Source organism: Ursus maritimus, unplaced genomic scaffold (assembly GCF_017311325.1).
Source record: "Ursus maritimus isolate PB19 unplaced genomic scaffold, ASM1731132v1 scaffold_14, whole genome shotgun sequence".
Taxonomy (NCBI): domain Eukaryota; kingdom Metazoa; phylum Chordata; class Mammalia; order Carnivora; family Ursidae; genus Ursus; species Ursus maritimus.
This window is the reverse complement of record NW_024423786.1, coordinates 48204407-48223101: the sequence shown is the minus strand read 5'-3', so window position 1 is coordinate 48223101 and position 18695 is coordinate 48204407. Positions and strand designations below refer to the sequence as shown.

At 51.1% G+C, this 18695-nt stretch overlaps 1 protein-coding gene across 3 annotated transcripts in view; it reads right to left on the bottom strand.

Annotated features, from left to right (window-relative positions):
- Positions 1–18695, bottom strand: part of CACNA1A (calcium voltage-gated channel subunit alpha1 A) — a 214655-nt gene that overhangs the window by 138881 nt on the left and 57079 nt on the right. The window lies entirely within an intron of this gene.

The window sequence follows — 18695 nt, the reverse complement described above, 5'->3', positions numbered from 1 at the left end:
AATCTGCTAGTGCTTTGATCCTGGACTAACCAGTCTCCAGAACTGTGAAGGATCCATTGCTGTTGTTTATAAGTCACCCAGTCTACGGGATTCTGTCACGGCAGCCTGAATGGGCTAAGACAAGGACAGTTCTCTGCTGGTTTTGCGGAAGAGAACGCACACACCTAGTACGCGATTCAGGAAACCATAGTGCATTTGCTGCGGACGGTAAGTTTTCTCTGGACACCGACTGCCACGTGTCTGAGTCGGTCTACAGCGGCGACCTCCATGATTTGTGTCTCCTGCTCCTTCCACACGGTGCTGAGGGCGTGCTGGACATCGCCCGCGGGATCAGACTGCACCTCTATGCGGGGGTAGGAGGTTGGCTCCCTGATGGAGAACCGGTCTAACCAACGAGGTAACTTTCACAGATGGGGGCTGAATTGGTCCAGTTTATGGACTGTTCTTGCCCCCCAAATATAGTTCATGTTCTTTTCGTCAGCTCCTGGCTTCTGAGGACCTTGGTGGTCTCAAAAGGTCAGATGGGATTGGTCAAAGGAGTTCAGACTTGGCCCGGGGAGGGAGTTGCGTGGTGAGGCGGCAATGCCCAGGGTGTCCTCGAGGGCCTAGAAGGAGGCCTGGTGAGCCCAGGTTGAGCGGTAGGATGAAGGGTAAAGAAGGGGTGGGAGGCACAGGAGAGGAACGAGGTGGATCGTGAGCTTTTTAAAAATGTATTTTTGTAACTCCGAGTTGAAAATAGGCACACCGACTTCACGCCGACTGTTCCGTCTCAGTGACGTATCCCTGCTAGTGGGGGCCTTTCCATTCAGCACGTCTCTGTGGCAACGGACCACTTCTCATTCATGCCATCTCCAGGGTTACCTTGCTTGGCTCATTCATGACTGTTGCCACGGAGACGGGCCCATTGATACAATCTTGATTCTTTGGAACTTTGCTTTCCCGGATGATAGATAGCGTGCTGGCCTTGGGGTGGGGATGCAATCATGGTAGGGAGTGGGGTGAAGAGAGTTCTGGAACGAGTGGGGGGTCAAAAGACTTAAAATCCAGGAAGAGGCAGATGAGGTGGTGGGAGACGGGGGAGAGGAAGAAATGAACATTGCTCGTGGTGGCTGGTCTAACTGTCCCAGGCATCCACATGTGGCATCTCTGCTGGACTTGAACGAGGAATACAGCAGGCGCTCAGCCGTGCCTTTGTTAGCAGCTGTATTACCAGCGCCAGCCTGATCCGGAGTACCCACCCCACAAATAATTATTGAACGAACTAGACTTTGTTGTTTAAGAACCTTCCTTGAGGGGCACCTGGGTGGCTCAGTCGGTTAAACGTCCGACTCTTGATTTCAGCTCAGGTTAGGATTTCACGGTCATAAGATCAAGCCCCATGTCAGGCTCCGTGCTGGGGGTGGAGCCTGCTTAAGGGTCTCTCTCTCTCCCCCTCCTCCCCCTCCCTCCCTCCCTCTAAAAAAAAAAAAAAAAAAAAAAGAACCTTCCTTGATAAACTGTAAGAAGATAGAAGCATTAGAACAGAACTGCCATGGGCCCCCACCTTACGTCTCCTCCCCAGCCCCAACACTTGTAACCACGCAGTGCCTTCCCTGGGGTGGCTATAGATGACCTGTGTACCCTTCACACCAAATGCCATCCCTTCCGGTCCACCGGGAGATCGCCCTCCCGCCAACACTCTCCTTTCTGGCATCTCTGTGTTTCTCCTTCCTACTGGGTTATTCCCAACAGCACAAAAATCTGCTGTTAGATCTCTTTTCTTTGGAAAAGAAAACCCTGAACTCCAGTTTTCCCACCAGCTAACACCCCACCTCTCCCCCTCTCCCCTTCACAGCAAAACTTTTTTTTTTAAGATTTTATTTATTTATTTGACACAGAGACAGCCAGTGAGAGAGAGACAAGCAGAGGGAGTAGGAGAGGAAGAAGCAGGCTCCCAGCAGAGGAGCCTGATGTGAGGCTGGATCCCAGAACGCTGGGATCACGCCCTGAGCCGAAGGCAGACGCTTAACGACTGAGCCACCCAGGCGCCCCAGCACAGCAAAACTCTTTAAGAGAACCATGAGTAATCCCTCCAAGGGCCTCTGCTGCTCCCTCTGCTCCAAGCAGCTCTGGCGAGGTTCACCAAAGACCTCCATGCTGCTAAACCCATCGGGCGATTCTCATTTCTCATCTGAATCCACCCATTGGCCTTGGTGGAGGCTATCGATCATTCCCTCCTACTCAAAATGCCTTCACGCTTCGCTTCTGTGGTGTCCAGGATCCGCACTCCCTTCCTTTGCTCCTTCTCTGTCTCCTGTGCTGCTCTGTCCTCGTCTCACCAGCCTCCTTAACGATGGAGAGCCAGCCCGGGCTCAGTGCTTGGTGCCCCTTACATCCACTTCCTTATCCACTTTCACAGCTAAAAACCTCTGCGGCCCTGATAACTCTCACATTTGTATCTCCAGCCCTGTCTTCTCTGCCTGGACTTCAGACTCCAAATACTCAACCCCAACACAACAGCTCTCCTCATTCATAGGCAAGGAAAACTCAGCATGTCCGAAGCTCAGCTCCTCATTTGCCCCCCCACCCTCTTCCCACCACAGTCAATGGCAAATCCATCCTCCCAGTCACCTCCCAATGAGTGTCCCCGCCTCCACAATCCCTTCAGTCTATTCTTGACACCGAAGCAGGCGGCACAATCCTTTTACTTCCTCAGTCAGGGCTTCCCAGCCCATCCTAATCAAAGTTGCACCCCTACCCCAACATTCCCTCCGCTCCTTCCTGGCTATATTTTTCGCTATAGCACTCATCATGATTTATTTCCTCTGTATTTCATTTGTTAAGTTTATTGTCCATGGTTTTTCTCCCCTCTACCAGATTATCAGCTTCACGATTTCTGGAAACTGTATTGTGTTCCTGGCACCTAGGAAAAGTTCTTGCACAGAGCAGATGGTCAGTAAGTATTTGCTGAATGACTGAAAGAAGGAAGACAGTGCGAAAGAAGGCTGTGAGTTAGGCAAGGGCCAGTGTGGCCACGATGAAGCCTTTTGTCTTTTGTCCCGAGGTTACTGACTTCAAACTGGGTTCCTCAAAGGCACCTCAGGGGCCACCTCGTGGGCAAGGGGAAGTGAGGTGTAGACTGGGCAGGTGGAACTTTCTGGAAATCCTTTTCTGCTTCAAAGCTCCTTTTTTATTGCTTTACCTATTGAGATTCAAGTAACACTTCAGAAGTTCAGCTAATAGTAATGAACTGAAGTTAATTTCTTAGTTTTGTTAAGGATATGCAATAATGTATGACGGTAACCTTGGGGAAACCAGGGGAAGGGTAGACAGGAACTCTCTGTACTATCTCAGCAACCTTTCCATAAACCCAAATTTATTCTAAAATTCAAAGTTTATTTTTTTATTTTTTAAAAATATTTTATTTATTTATTTCATTGAGAGCTAGCGAGCAAGCACATGCAAATGGGGGGAGGGAGAGGGACAAGCAGACTCTGTGTTGAGCCAGAAGCCTGACGTAGGGTTTGACCTTGTGACCCTGAGATCATGACCTGAGCCAAAATCAAGAGTCAGATACCCAAATGACTGAGCCATGCAGGCACCCCTATTTTTTATTATTATTATTATTATTATTATTATTATTATTATTATTATTTTGAGTGAGAAGAGCGCATGTGTGCATGAGCGAGGCGGTAGGGGCAAAGGGAGAGGAGAGAGGACCCCAAGCTGACTCCGTGCTGAGCAGGGAGCCTGACGTGGGGCTCGATCTCATGACCCTGAGATCATTATCTGAGCCAAAATCAGGAGTTGGACACCTAACGGACTGAGACACCCAGGCGCCCCTAAAATTAGAAGTTTATTTAAAGATAAGATTAATTTGGTAGAAAGGGTTCCATTGATTTAAAAGGGTTTGAAGACTGTGATTTCAGTTTCTGAAGTGGGAAGTGATTTGACTAAACTTCAATATTAGATGAAAATAGTTTGGCCGGAAGCTCAGACAGTGGGGGAGGGGGAAGGGGGAAGGATGTTGTCAGTGGAAGCCCAAAGGGGTGGTGGGCACAGGTCCAGGTGGTCCAGGTGAAAGATGAAAACCCCAAACTCAGGAAGGGCAGGGATGCAGGAAAATGGACATATGCCTCCCAGACACATTGAGGAGGTGGGCTTGATAGATTTCACATGGACGAGGCGAGGGAGGGGGAGAAAGAAGGCAATGATGGCGTCCAAGTTCCTGGTCTGGGTGAGTGGGTTGGGTGTGGTGCCTCCGAGTAGAAGGGGAAGGAAAACAGGCTGGGGATTTAAGTGAGTTGAGTTGCCTGCTGCTCAGCCATGGAGCTCCCCAGAGAAAACTAAGCCCGGGCCTGGGGACGGGGGTCACAACGCAGACTGACTAGATGTTCTCTGGTTTTCACATTCTTTTCTGTCTGGGCTTCTTGCTAGGTTATGTTTCCCGCCACCGCTTGCATCAAGAGACGGTGATAAGACAATGTGGCCGGGGATGCGGGAGGAAGTGATGGAAGTGAAGGACATGCAGACCCTCTACGCTCTCTTCTCTTATCTGCATCCAACTGTAGAAGATTCGAGAGAAGGACTCCATGGCCCTTGGGGACAGCAGAACCACAAGGTGGATAGAACCTGGATCCCTGCGTGACCACATGGAGCACAGCCCAACCTCTCCCTTCTGATCCAACTATGACATGAGCAAGGAATAATCCTTCAAGCCACTGAGATCTGGGGGTGGTTTGTTACAGCCATTAGCCTACCCTAACAGGTGTCGTCAGCATACAGGTGATAATCCAGTTTCATTTAATTAACTTATATTGAGCACCGACTACTTGTTAGTCATTTTTCTTTTCTTTTTTTGGTCACTTTTCTTAGTATCAGGGGCACAGATTATAAATAGAAATGTGACGTAGTTCCTTTCCTTTCAAAATCCTGTATTAAACGTCATACTAATAATAGCTAATACTATTCCACACATTGTTTCATTTCATCTTCAAAAGAACTTTATGAGGAAACTACTCTTATTTATGTCCATCCTACAGATGAGGAAACTAAGGCCCAAAGAGGCGTGTACCTTGCTGAAGGACACACAGGTGGTAAGTGGCAGAGCTGGGATTTGAACCCAGGCAGCCTGGCTTGAGTATGGGCTCTTAACTTCTGCTCTGTGTATGGAGCACTTGCTCTGGGCCATGACGAAGGGAATGGAGCTCAACTCCGGGGAGTGGTGATAACCCCTGAACGAAGAAGTGAGGAGGGTGACCTAGGGGGCAGGCTCGGCATGAGCACATGCCTGGAGGTATGAGAAGGCTGCGTGTGTGGGGGATGGGAGAGAACACAAGGAACAAGCAACGGGAGGGAAATGGAAGAGCAGGTGGAGACCAGGTAAGGCTGATTCTGGGAGCCACGCTAAGGAGTTTGTGGACCGTACCTTGAAGGTAATGAAGGGTTTAAACCCTAAGGCTGTCAGACATGGCTTGGGGATCTGTGTGCTATGAGAAGGGTGTCCCCTAGGTGGACAAAAGACCCTCATGACCCCATGATGGGGGCTGGGAAGGAGTCGTTAGAAAAGAAGAAAGGCAAGCCAAGAAACATCACTGAGCTGAAAAGAGAGAGTGTCAGCACGCCTCTGAATGTTCAAGAACGAGAAGTTCTGAGATGCCTGAATAAGACAACTGGCCTACACACCGGGGACTTTTCTCCATCCCAAAGTGTTTTGGGGAGTGTGGGAACACAGGGTGCTGGGATGACACGGACACAGAATGTGGGCCACATTCTCAGGAAGCTGGAGAGAGTCAGGACAGTGGCTAGAGAGGGAAGCAGGCGTAAGGACAGAATTGGGGGCACGGAAAATTCTCTCTTTCTCTGAGACAGAGAGAGGGTGTGGAGTGGGGTGGAGGCAGGTGGTACAGATGTTAAAAGGCGCGTGAGGAATGGCACTGACGCAATCACAGAAGGCCCCTGGAAGCTCCCTCTGAACCCTCCAAGGTGAAGGCAGAAGTGCCTACAGGTCAGAGCTGGACCGAAGAGGTTCTCCTCTCTGTGTCCAGAGCCGGTGAGCGATACATTTAGAACCGGACGGGGCCTCAGCATTCGGAGCCCAGTCTCCTGATTTTACTAATGAGGAAAAAATTCCAGAGGGGCTGAGAAGCCTGTCCCAGGTCACCTCGCAAGTGAGCGACAGATCTCTGGAGCTAGAAGATGAGTCTCTCATCAGCTTGGCCCGTGTCCTTCTGGTTTGCTCTAAGAATTCTTTTTGTTGCTGTTGTTATTTTATTTTCATTGAGGTAAGAACACTTAACACGAGGTCTACCCTCTTAACCAATTTTTAAGTGTACAATGCATTACTGTGGACTCTAGGCGCGAAGTTGTAGAGCAAATTCCTGGAGCTCATTCATCTCGCTTGGCTGAAACTTTCGGCACGTTGACTAGCCACTCCCCGCACCCCCCCCCCTCCGCCCCAGCCCCTGGCAACCACCCGTCCGAGGCTTAGTGCACTCGGCACAATGTCCTCCAGATTCATCCGTGTGGTTGCCTAGTGCAGATTTTCCTTCTTTTTTCAGGCGGAATAATATTCTGCTGTATGCGTCGATCACGTTTCCTTGACCCACTCCGCTGTCAACAGTCACTTCAGTTGCTGCAGACCTTGGCCGCTGTGAACAGGGCTGAAATGAACACTGGCGTGTTAATATCTCTTTAAGATCCTGATCTCAATTCTTGTGGATAAATACCCAGAAGTGGGATCGTCGGATCATATGATAGTTCTATTTTTAAGTTTTTGAGGAACTTTCACACTGTTTTCCGTAGCGGGTGCACCCTTCTGCATCCCTGCCAGCCGGGGCAAGGGCTCCGAAGTCTCCACAGCCACGCTGGCACTTGTTGTCTTTTGTTTGTGCCGTGACAGCCATCCTGGCAGGTGCGAGGAGTCTGGCTTGTGACTTTCTCCTGCTTGTGCTGGTTCCCATGGGCCTCGGGAGCAGGGCTGAAAGAGCCTCCTGCAGGGACAGAAGTGTTCTCTCTCTGCGCTGTGCAACCCCATAGCCACCGCCTATGTGTGGCTACTGAGCCCTAGAAATGTGGCTAGTGTGAGCGAGAAACCGAATTTTATTTTACTTTATTTGAAGATTATTTATTTATTTGAGAGAGCAGAGCGAGCAAGAGAGACCCGGAATGGGGGGAGCAGAGTGAGAGGGAGAGGCAGGTTCCCCACTGAGCAGGGAGCCCGATGCGGGGCTCAATCCCAGGACCCCAGGATCATGACTTGAGCCAAAAGCAGACGCGTAACCAATCGAGCCACCCAGGTGCCCCGAGAAACCAAATTTTAGATTTAACTTATTTTCGTTAATTAAAATTTTAGAATGGTGGTTCCTCAAAAAAAAAAAGGAAACATGGAATCACCGTATGATCCGGCAGGCCCACTTCTGGGTAGATTTCCAAAAGAACCGAACGCAAGGACTCGATCAGATTCTCGTACGCCCGTGTTCATAGCTGCATTGTTTGCAGCAGCCAAAAGGTGGAAGCAAGCCAGGTGCCCGTCAGAAGAGGAATGGATAAGCAAAATGTGGGATAACCATACAACGGACTATTAGTCAGCCTTAAAAGGAAGGAAATTCTGACACCTGCCACAGCATGGATGAGCCTCGAGGACATAACGTTAGGTGAAAGAAACCCTTCGCAAAAAAACAAACACTGTATAATTCCACTTACACCAGGTCCCTAGTCGTCAGATTCATAGAAGCAGAAAGGAGAAGGGAGGGTGCCAGGGGCTGGGGGAGGGCGAACGGGGAGCTAATATTTAACGGGGACAGAATTTTAGTTTGGCAAAATAAAAAGAGTTCTGGAGATGGATGGTGGTGACGGTTTACAACAGAGTGAAGGGACTGGATGCCACTGAACTGTTCATCCAGACAGGATTAAAATGTTCAATTTTGTGTCATGTAGCCGCATATGGCTGGAGGTGACTGAACCGACAGCGCAGCGCTAAGGATGTTTCCAAGGATGGTTTCGATGACCACCTCAAAGCTCATGGTCTTTCAGAAGAGACCATCGTCCCCTCCCTGAGCGGGCAGCCACTCGTCCAGGTCAGAAAGCAACTGCCAAGAACGCGCTGGACATTGGCGGGCAGCCAGATGCCGGTCTGTCCGCTTGCTTCCGGAGGGCTGGAGAGAAGCCCTGCGTTAGCGGTGCTCTGTGCCGCCTGCACACGCTCGGCGTCCGGGTCCCGGGGGGGTTTCCACTCCACTGGGCAGGGACAGGGAAGGAAAGCTGTCACGCCCGGGTTTCTGCATGCCCGATGGCTGTGACGACAGCAGGAGAGAGTGGCTGAGGGCTCAGGATGGAGGCACCTGGCTCCCCGAATGGAACAGTCCACCCGGAGCCCATTCTGGAAGCAGCAAGGCAGGCTCCATACAACCAAGCAGTGGAGTCTCTGCTCCTGTTCAGCTCGGCCTGCAAATGCCCGGCTTTCTGGGACTGAACTGGCTTGGGCTTCTCTAGCAAATTCAGCACAAGGAGTTAAACAAGACCCAGGGCGTTTTAGACCAAGGTGCAGACCCCACCCCAGCTCTGTTGCAGGCTCTCCTGGTCCCGTGTTCTTTTCCTTCCTGGCACTTAGCACAGAGGAAGCTCAGAAAGTATTGGGGACAACAGTGGTGAGTGTTAGAACACACACGTAGAGTTAGATCACACCCCTTCAAATCCTGTCTCTGTCACTTACTGTGCGTCCTGGGGTGAGTTACTTAACTGCACAGAGTTTCAATCTCTCCGTGGATAAAACCATGAATGAAATCGGTTAAGTCTTGTAAAGTCTGTAAAACAGTGATTGGCACGTTGCAAGTAGAATGAAGCCTCCAGAAAGTCACCTTTCCCAGGTAGTCACCTTTCCCAGCCAATGCTGGGGGCAGGGTACTCCTGGCATTAAATATAAGGCGGGCCCCCAGAGGTCAGAAGTTGTGTTCCAAAGGGCATTCTGGGCATAGGGGGCTGAATGGCGACCCCTCAAAAGACAAGTCCACATCCTAATCCCCAGAAACTGTAAATGTGACCTCATCGCGAAAAAGGGTCTTTGCAGGTGTGATTACTTTAAAGGCTTTCAGGGGGGGGGCGCTAAATGCAGCCACATGTATACTTATAAACGTGACCACAAGCCAAGGAATGCCTGCAGCCACCAGAAGCTGGAAGAGGCAAAAAATGGAGCCTTCAGAGGGAGCGCGGCCCCGCTGACATTTTGATTTCAGATTTCAAGCCTCCAGAACTGTGAGAAAATAAACTTCTGTTGTTCTAAGCCACCAAGTCTGTGGTATTTTGTCACAGCAGCTCTAGGAAACCAACAGAGGCAGAGAAAAATGAGGTGAGGTGCCTCTGCCCCCAATACTGTCCATTCATTTTGAAGCAACTCCATATGAGATACATCCTGTTTGACAGGGTGATTAAATAATATGGTATTAACCACTGAATACCCATCAAAAACCACCCCTCCCTACTGTCTTCTATGGTGGTAGAATATTAGCCTGGCCCTTAGCCACCCAACAAAACTACATTTCCCAGCATCCCTGGCAGCAAGGTGTGATCACATGACCAAGTTTCCAGCCATGGTTTGTGAGCAGAAGTGACACAGGCCACTTCCGGGTCTGAGACTTCAGAGATGGGGCTACCCACCCCTCCACCTTTTCTTCTGCCCATCAGCTTTGTGCGAACGAGGCCAAACACCCTTGGTGGTGGTAGAGCAAAAAGAGGGTAGGAACCCGGATCCCTGAATGACTCTGTGGGTCAGAGGTTCCCTGCCAATCTGTATGGCTCAGCTCAGAGCTATTCTGGAAGGGAGAAGTGACATCCTCCATTGTTTCAAGCCACTGTTCTTTTGAGAACTCTTGTTACAGGAACATAGCATTACCACATAATATTAGAAACATTGTGTACCTAGGGTGATCCAGGCACTGGAGATGTGACAATGGACTGATCAGGTAGAACCCTGCTCTCAAGAACCCCAGTCTCATGGGAAGAAAGGAGATCATTAAAATCTCAGTGGTAATATAACAGGATAAGAAATCTGGTAGAAGGGTATTCTCAGAGAAAAAGGAGGCTTCCTAATACGGACTTGGAGGCTCAGGGAAGGATTTTGGAGGAAATGATGCCGATTCTGGGACCGGAAGGCAAGAGAGTTAGAGGAAGAGGAGGAAGTATTCTGCAGAGAAGGATGAATACGCTCAAGGCCGCCCGTGAGAGACAGCACAGGGTACTAGAAGATCTTAAAGCAGTTTGATGGTGTTGGAGAGGAGAGAGGACACTGGCAAAATGGGCAAAAGCCACACGACACAGGGTCTCAAGTACACTCCTACGAGCAACGATCCCCCTGGGAGGACTGTATGAGGCGAGTGACTTGGTAAGATCTACATTCTATAATCCAAACCATGTGTGTTCCAAAGGACCGGCCCTTGACTGGCTCCTGGGGGATAACCTTGGAATATCCTGCCTGATGTGAGTGTTTTTGCATCTTTGGGGCCTTGGGCCATGCCAGGTAGTCCATGATGACAATGTGATGTATGGTGAATGCCTGCTTGTCTTCCTTTGGGGCCGTGGGGCGTGCTGTATCTGTTTGATCCCCAGGGGTGCTGGTGGTCGAGCAGTTAAAGTCCATCACATGGGTGCTCCCTGCCTCTGTGATTGAGCCCCAGGAAAAACCGTGGACACCAAGGCTAGAGTGAGGGTCCCTGTTTGGCAGTACACCATACATGTTGCCACCCATCATTGCTGATGAGCACTCAGACTCCCCTGGAGCGGGAAACAAAGCTCCCGCCCGGTCTCTCCTAGACTCTGCCCTCGTTCTTCCTGCTTTGAAGATTTTAATCTGTATCCTTTCCCTGTAACAAACTGTAACTGTGAGAATCCCAGCTCTTCTGGGTCCTGGGAGCCCCTCTCGCAAATCATCAAATCTGAAGGTGGTCTTGGGGACCCTGAAGTTGCTTTAGGCCGATAAGATTCCTGTTCTAGTTACATCTTAAGAGAAAGCAACTCCATTCATCCCATTTTCAGATGTCCTGCCTGCTTGTCACAGTGAATTCAGAAACAGACACAGCTGGTCCCTGTCTCCAAGCAGCTCAGAGAATGGAGGACAAGACAGAAAGGAGTGCAAGTCAGTATGCGGCGCACCTTAATGGCAGAATGTGTGATGGAAGGCTAGAGAGTTCGTTTCTTTACTGTCTGGCCAGGAATGGGGACAAGTTTTAGCACCTAAGCTCATAGATTAAGTCGATGGGGCTGGGGGTGTGTGTGTGTGTCTGTGTCTGTGTGTGTGTGTGTGTGTGTGGCGCGCGCGCATGCACTGTGTATCTTCGGGGGGGGGGGGGGGGGGGGGAGGGGGGAGGAGGTGAAATGGAGCAGTCAGGGCTGCATAGGCCAAAACTGAGTCCCAAAGAGAACTTCCTTTTAGAAACTCCACGTGGAGCAATGTGGAGTTTTGGGTACTCAGAGCTACCCCAAGAAAGAAATGAGGCTTTGGGCCACTATTGGCTAAAATCTAAAACACCACCCAAGAAAACCTGCCCCCTTTCCCCGGCCTTCTCCACCGCACAGCCGCCTCGCCCTGTCCTACAGGGAATGCGCTTAATCAAGATGCCACTGCTCTTCCCTCCCTTTCAGCCACCCTCTCGGCAGCACTCAACACAGCCACGGCCACCCAAGACCGCGCTCCAGGCTCCGCTCTTGCATACAATCCACAGGGCAGACCTCTGCTCCTGGTCACACCGCAGGCGACCCGGCCCTCTTGCCGAAAACAATCACAAATCCTGCACAAAATCTAAAGACCCCTGTGTGGAAGCACAGAAGGCCCGACAATTTCAGCAGACACTTACCAGCCTCAAACTTCAGCGAATCCAGCAGCCTCCGGGAAGCAGGCAGACAGAGCATCCAAACCACTTTGCTCCGAGGGCACCTGCCTCACCCAGAAAACCGCCGCCTCAGGGCTCACGGCCTCCTGGGGAGCAGGGGCGAAAGGCAAAGCCCAAGGCCCACGGAGGCTGAGAATCTAAAAGGAGACCCCCCCGGAATTAGGATGGGGCCCCAAGGAGCTACTGCTTTAGGGTAAGAAACCTGGAGCCAATTTACTCCATTCTCTCGTCCCCAGAGATTTTCAAGACAGTTACTTTGGCTCTCAGCAGAGAAGGAGAAAAAGAAAAGTCTGCGAATTTATAACCAGAAGCTGGCTTTGCAAACACCGGCGCCCTAAATTCTCATCATGTGGGGGATCCCAAACTTGAAGATGGCCTTGGGAGGGGAGCACCTCAGACACCTGGAAGGAAGTAATGGGTATCTTCCAGGGAGGCTACACCTTTATCTCGGGCCCCAGAGAATCCTCCCCAACATCATCGCAAGGAGAAGGAGCTTCATAACCAAGAAGAGGAAACACTCCAAGCAACGAGACGGAAAGAAAAGCCACGAGGAATTTAGATATTTCAGTTATGAGACACTAATTATGAAAGAATTCTTTGCACGTTACATTGAAGAAAGTATAAAACAGGCCTGAAAATATCTATAAAGCAATTCTCAACACGAGGACTCTGACCCCCAGGGGACATTTGGCTGTATCTAGAGACATCTTTGGTTGTCGCCACCTGGGGGAGGCGGGCGGTGCTCCTGGCATCTCCCGAGTGGGGACCAGGGATGCTGCTTGACATCCCACAAGGCACAGGGCAGCCCCGCACAGCAAAGAATTCTCTAGGCCAAAATGTCCACAGCCCTGAGGTGGAGAAATCCTGCTGCGGGAAAACAATCCGCTGTAAGAGAAGCAGCCGGTTGGAAAGGATCAGGTAGGGCTCGCGGGGATGAGAAATCTAATCCCTGAGACGGACAACGGGCTGGGCGTGGCTGACGGCAGATGAGACAGCTAGCGACAGAGTCACGAAGCCGGTGAGAGGCGGATCTGATTATCCTTCTCATGTGACGAATGGGTAAACCGAGGCACACAGCCTGCTGAGAAGTCAGTCCCCAACTATCACCTGCCAAACTTGAGATGCGTGCTCTGAACCACTCTGCTGTTCGAGTTACACCCAAGAGAAGGATTTCTTCTCCCTGCCTGTGTCTCCGACTGTCTTTCCCGCCTGCTACTTTCTTTGGCAAAATATTTTGAGGAAAATAGAATTTGTCTAAAATGTCTGACAGAAGACACATGGTGCTGTGTTAGCATGCAGGCAACAATGCCGAGGGGGAAAAAAGCCCAGCAATTTCCATCTCTGAAGCATTTACCTTCCATTAACTAATTATATCCCGCAGTTTACAGCGAAGGGGCTTAGGGTGTTCATCTTCGTAGAGAAGCGGAGAAAACAGAATGCGGGCACCGACTAAAGCCTTCCCTCTACAAGCCACTGGAGGCTGGGATGTGGGGTCCAAGGCCACCCCAAATTTGCAACCCCCGAGTCCTCATTGCAGGATCTTGAACAGGGTACTTAGAGCCTCTCTGTGTTTCAGTTTCTCTCTCCATCAAACGGGGATCATTAAAAATCAGCCTCACTGGATTGTTGCAAAGGCCCAGTGAGGTGTGTGTGAAGGACATGGCAACATAGCAAATGTTCGATGTGACCAATGGTTATTTCTATCAGTGGGGCAGGAAAGCACAGTGGTAAGGAACACAGGCTCTGCAACCACACTCCTGCATGTGACTCTCGGCTCCACCGCTTGCTTCCTCGCTGTGTGGCCTTGGGCAAGTTCCTTAACCTCTCTGTGCTCTTACATTACAGGCTCTTTGTGAAGCTGAAATGAGCTACTATTTTAAAAGGCCTCAGAATAGTGCCTGGCTCATACGAAGTGCTAGTTGCTGGTGTTCGCACAATTTCAGAGAATGATTAAGCTGAGGCATGAGGTATGGCTATACCGAGGCTCTACAAAGGGCAGGAACCAGGCTTGTCTTGTTGACCACTGTATCCTGAGGGCCTGCCATACAGCAGGAACTCAGTAAGCAATTTCTGAATGAATAAAAAATTTCCCCATTGGGGCACGTGGGTGGCTCCATCAGTTAAGCGTCCGACTCTTGATTTCGGCTCAGGGCATGATCTCAGGGGCATGAGATTGAGGCCTGCACTGGGCTCTGCGCTGGGCGTGGAGGCTGCTTGGGATTCTCTCTCTCCCTCTCCCGCTGCCCCTCCCCCCCCCATTTCCCTTTACTTGCCAATATTGTCCCCAAGCATAAGGAAAACCATGATGACCATATACTGAGAATTTACCCTGGAGCAGCCCCCCTACTGGGCAACTACATCCTCACAACAATGCTGAAAGACAAGTGGTATCATCCTGTTTCAGAGATGAGGAAACTGAGGGTCAGAGCGGCCCCACAGCCAGTGAGTAGAAGAGCCAGGGTTTTCACCCATGTCTACCCTGATTCCCAAATCCAGTGCTCAGCCACTTTCTGCCACCTGTATTCTTTCCTTCAACCTGACCATCCTCAAGGATTTCGGAGCCAACTCCTATGCCCTAAGAGCCTTCTTACTTATATGTCTTTGTTTTTCCCTTGACCCCGTACTTTCACCTCTCTGCTTGGCTCATTCCCTGCTTTTAATGGGGGAAGGTACTTAATTCTGTGCCTGTTTCCCTGCTCATACAAGAGAGACAGTAACAATAACCTTCCCACAGAATGGCCGTCAGTATGACATGGGTGAACAGTGCCTCCCGCAGATCAAGCCTCCCTAAATACAATCGATTGTATTCTGAATGTCAACTAGCACTAACCCTGCACCTTGATCCTGGGGCTCACGCCTTCAGACGTGCTCACCACCCCCTGGGCTGGGTCTTGGTCTCCTGCCCATTATCTTACTTTGTCCAAGCTGACTTATCTAGGAACTCCTCCCCCACGAGGCCTCTGTCACCGTGCACGCATGCGTGCGCACACACACACACACACACTCTCTCTCTCTCTCTCTTCTTGCAGCCTCTCCAGCCACTAAAATTAGCTCCATCTCCAGTCCATGTCCCCAGCGTGCCTGTCCTGGTTTCTCTGGGCTCCCAGCCACTTGTGATACTGTGTCTCAGATGCCACAGCCGCTTCCCCAAACAAGGGGTACCCTGAGATACCAGAGCAGGTGGGGTGGGGAGGAAAGGATTTCACCCATCTTCCTCCCCATGTATGTTGAAAAACAGCTGAAGCAAGAGCTCTCTGCCCCCCACCCCTCTTTCTAGTTCCAAAAGGTCGGAGAAAAGCTGTAGCCAGTGAAACCTCCGGGGCCACAGTGAGTTCAATCTTGATTTTTAAACAACGGAAGAACAACGATCCAGCAAGTCTACTTCTGGTCTACACCCCAAGGAGCCGGAAGCGAGGACTCAAATAGGCACTCGCACACTCATGCAAGTATCCCAGCAGCATTACTCACAGTAGCCAAAAGGTAGAAGCAACCCTAGTTCCCACTGATGGATGAATAAACAAAATGTGGTATGTCCATACAATGGAGTGTGACTCGGCCTTAAAAAGGAGGGAAATGCTGACACCTGCTCCAGCATCAGTGAACCCGGAGGACATCATCCCGAGTGAAAGAAGCCAGGCACAAAAGGACAAATACTGTGTGATTCCACTCACAGGAGGTCCCTAGAGGAGTCAGAACCATAGAGACAGGAGGCAGGCGGTGGGCGCCAGGGGCTGAGGGAGGGAGGGGGGTCAGTGTTTCTTGTGGGGACAGATGTTCAGTTTGGGAAGATGAGAACATCTGGGGGGTGGAGAGTGGGGATGGCTGCATGATAATACGAAAGTACTTAATGCCACTGAGCTGGACACTTAAAAATGGCTAAAAGGGTACGTGTTACGTTAGGTGTATTTCACCGCAATTAAACTTTTTTTTTTTAAGGAAGAACAATGAGACAAGGTAGCCAGGAGGAGACAACAGCATATGTGGGCACAGAAGGGCGAGCGCCGCGGAGGCACTAATTGGGGCAGGGGCTTGAAGCCCCTGGAGCATTTTACTGGGAAAATTCATGTCATGGATTATTTACTGAGCACCTGCTATGCGCCAAGTGCAGTTCTAGCTCTGGGATGCAGACAGAAGTCCCTGCCTTCATGGGGCTGAGATGCTGGTGGCGGAGCTGGACAATGACCAACCAATAACAAATAAATGTGGTCCAGGAGCCTCTCAACAGGAGTGTGGAGGGAAATAGAGCCGAGAAGCGGGAGTAGGAATGTCAGGAGAGGAGCGAGCAAGTTATAGTTCTGAAGAATATTTGAGCAAAGCAAATGAGGAGAGAGTCAGGCGAAGATGTGGGGGAAAGAGCGTCCCAGGCGGAAGGACAGCCTGCGCAAAGGCCCTGAGGCTGGACTGTGCCTGATGTGTTTAAGGGAAAACAAGTAGGGGCACCTGGGTGGCTCAGTCAGTTAAGCATCTGCCTTTGGCTCAGGTCATGATCCCAGGGTCCTGGGATAGAGCCCTGCATTGGGCTCCCTGCTCAGGGAGTCTGCTTCTCCCTCTCCCTCTGCCCTTCCCCCTGCTTGTGTGCTCTCTCTCTCTCTCTCAAATACATAAGTTTTAAAAATATTTTTTAAAAAGGGACAACGAGGAGGCCATGTGGCTGGAGCTCAGTGAGTGAGGAGGACAGCAGGGGGAGATGGGGGCAGGCAGGGGATGGGGCAGAGCTTGCGGGGCCTTGTGGGTTACAGGGAGGACTTAGGTTTTTTTCTCCAAGTGAAGTGGGAGCCATGGAGGGTTAGGAGCAGAGGCTGGACACAGCCTGCCTCGGGTGCTCACAAGCGCCCTCTGGCTGCTGTCAGGGGGACAGACTGTGGGGAGAGGGCAAGGGGGGAAAGTTAAGAGACCAGGACACCGGGAGAGCACTGACAGGGGCCCAACCAGAGGGGGCCACAAAGGTGGTGAGAAGCGGGTGGACTTCTTTTTTTTTTTTTTTTAAGATTTTATTTATTTATTTGACAGAGATAGAGACAGCCAGCGAGAGAGGGAACACAAGCAGGAGGAGTGGGAGAGGAAGAAGCAGGCTCATAGCGGAGGAGCCTGATGTGGGGCTCGATCCCGGAACGCCAGGATCACGCCCTGAGCCGAAGGCAGGTGCCTAACCGCTGTGCCACCCAGGCGCCCCATGAAGCGGGTGGACTTCTGGTGGATTCTGAAGATAGAGCCAACAAGATTCGCTAATAGACTGGGTGTGGGGGGTTGAGAAAAAGAGGCGTGGAGAGACCCTGAGGCTTGGGGCTCCAGCACCTGAACAGATTTTTCTTTTTCTTTTTTAAGGATTTTATTTATTTATTTGACAGAGAGAGAGAGAGAAAGAGAGAGAGAGAGCACAAGCAGGGGGAGTGGCAGCAGAGGCAGAGGGAGAAGCAGGCTCCCTGTTGAGCAGGGAGCCTGACCCTGGGCTCGATCCCAGGACCCTGGGATCATGATCTGAGCCAAAGGCAGATGCTTATCTGACTGAGCCACTCAGGTGCCCCTGGATGGATTTTTCTGAGACAAAGAGGGTTGCAGGTCTGGGTGACGATGACGAAAGCTTTTTGTAGGAGTGATGTTTGACCCAGCACCTCACGTGTCAGCTCGAGATGGACCCCTAGAGACATGGAAACTGATTTGTACCAAGAGCCTTGGCTCAGGGCCTGAGTTGGGCTAAGGGTGGCCTTGGTCTGGCCAAGGGTGCAGATGAGATCGTCCGCCCGGAACTTGCTGTCTCCTCCTCAAACAGGGGAGCGGACAAGCCTGATGCAAGGGGCTCAGGCGGCCCCTGGCACAGAGCACATGCACAGTAAATTAGAGGAATTCTTATTATTGCAAGAAAAATGTTGCCCGGTATCTAGCTAAACTCGCCTTGGCAGGTCCACCAGCCGCGACCTCTTGGAGACAAGTCACGCAGCCTGGAAGCAGTCTTCACCTCCCTGATTCCGGCATCCGATAATCCTGGAATCCACATCCTCTGCTCCGTTTATTGACTGTGGCTTTAAGAGTCAGGCTTGTCATTGAATCCCAATGCCTCCACTTCCCAGCCATGTGGCCTGAGGCAAATCCTCTAGTTTTTCCGAGCCTCTGTTTTCTCATCTGTGAAATGGGGATGAGAGCTTGCACCTCATGGGATGTGCGGACTGAATGGGATGGTCCTTGTAAAGGTCCTTGCAGCAGAGAGCACAGCCACAGCCAGCACTTCACCTGTGGTCACCATTACTACTGACACCTGTGAACGAGGTACGGCCAGCCCCATTTTACAGATGAGGAAGCTGAGGCTCAGAGAGACAAGAAGGTTCGCCAGAGGCCAGCAGAGCAGTGGGGGCGAGCGCGAAGGACCCAGCTGCCCAGGTTCACTCTGCTTCCTGCCTGGCCATGCGCCCTCCTCCGGCCTGTTCTTGTTTTGCCAGCTGTATAATGGGGACAAGGGCAGCCCCTACCGAGAGGGATATACTTGGAGGATTAAATGAGGTAACCTACTCAATGTTGAGGACAGCACTGGGCACATGGGAAGCTCTCAGTGAATGTCAGTGCTTATCTCTAACGACCCCAGGTCCCCAAGCTGGACACCGAGGAAGCCCATGTCAGGATGACTCTGGGGTCCAGCTCTCGATGACGGCTCTGCTTTGAACCTACAGTTTAAAAACATGCAAGCATTGTCCATTCCTTTACAAATGACTAGGAAATGTAAAATTAGGGGCTGTTCTCCCAACCCCTTCCGTTCTCAGAGCCCCAGGATGCCCCTTGGCCGGCACAGCACCCCCGTGTGAGGCCAGACTGAGAGCGGAACCTTTGCTGCTCCTGCGTCTT